Source organism: Cervus canadensis, chromosome 2 (assembly GCF_019320065.1).
Source record: "Cervus canadensis isolate Bull #8, Minnesota chromosome 2, ASM1932006v1, whole genome shotgun sequence".
NCBI classification, from domain to species: domain Eukaryota; kingdom Metazoa; phylum Chordata; class Mammalia; order Artiodactyla; family Cervidae; genus Cervus; species Cervus canadensis.
The window spans coordinates 107,000,057-107,001,656 of NC_057387.1; positions in this window are offsets into that span (position 1 = coordinate 107,000,057).

The window sequence follows — 1,600 nt, forward strand, 5'->3', positions numbered from 1 at the left end:
ATTCACGAGTTGGTGCTGGCTGTTGGCCAGAGGCCTGTTTTCTTGCTAAGTGGACTTCTCCGTTGGATGGTCAGAGTGTCTTCACAGCATGACAGCTGGTCTCTCTCAAAGCAAGTGATACTAGAGGTGTAAGCCACCCACAACATCTTTTAAGACCTCACTTCGGAAATCACGCTCTGTCATTCCCACAATATCCTACTGGTTACACAAGCCAGCCCAATCGGTAGGAAACACTGGGAGCCATCGTGGAGGCTGACTACTTCAGAATCAGTCTGGATTCTTAATTGCAAGTAACAGAATCTAAGCAGACTGATTGAAGCAGAAGGAGAATTTCTTGAAAAGACATTGAGGGGCTCATAGAATCACTAGCTGGTTGGGGGACCCAGCAATAGGCAGGAAGCCAGGTGGCTGGGGGCCACAGCCAAAAGAGCTCCATGGAGACAAGCCAGGCCTGGTGCCATTGCCCTGGGTGATAAGATCTTTGGGATGCCCTGCTTCTGCAGGTGCTTAGTCCAGATTCAGAGTCTGAGGGGGAGCCCAGTCACTTGCCCATGTGTTGGGGGTGGGAAGGGTTAGTATCTGGACCACCTGTCTTCTGTAAGGGGAGGTCTCCCACCAAGATTCTTATTTTCCACAAACATGGAAAAGTATTTCAGATACAGAACAGTTGTGAATGAAAAGCAGGTGTCTGCTGCAGACATTGTTGTTATTCAGTCGCCCAGTCATATCTGACTCTTTGTGATCCCACAGACTGCGGCACGCCAAGCTTTCCTGTCCTTCATCATCTCTCGGAGATTGCTCAAACTCATGTCCATTGAGTCGGTGATGCCATCCAACCATCTCATCCACTGTCACCCCCTTCTCTTCCTGCCTTCAATCTTTCCCAAAAGACCCCACAAGGGTCTTTTCTAATGAATCTACTCTTCGCATCATGTGGCTCAACTATTGAAACTTCAGCTTCAGCATCAGTCCTTCTAGAGAATATTCAGGATTGGTTTCCTTTAGGATTGATTGACTGGTTTGATCTGCTTGCAGTCCAAGGGTCTCTCAAGGGTCTTCTCCAACACCACTGTTGAAAAGCATCAATTCTTTGGCACTCAGCCTTCTTGATGGTCCAACTCTCACATGTTCTTGGAGAAAGGCTGGGAGCAGAGCAGCAAACACAGTACCACTCAGGTGTTTTGTTCTGTTTTACATGAGAGATACAACGCCATGTCTCTGCCCACGTCGGCTAAGCTGTATGAGGTCAGTGCCAGGTAGATTTTGGGCAACTGCTTGTATCCTCAGCTCTCAGTGGTAATGAGAATTAAGAAACACATCATGCTTGTTTCCGCATACAACCAGAAAGTCACAAAGGAGACTGTCATCAGTGGGGTTACGTGAGAGAGGAGAGAACCTAAGGGTCCTGAGTTTCCTAGGGAAAGAATCTAGGTTTGAGAGGGGTTTAAATTTTTTCTATTTTATGTTTTTGAATTCTTAAAAATATTAAACTGTAAACACATACTGCTTTACTGTTGCAACTGCTAATAACAGTTACTGAAAAAAAAGGGGGACTCTGACTGCAAAGAAAGTGAGAAGAGCAGTTGAACATGCATGTGGG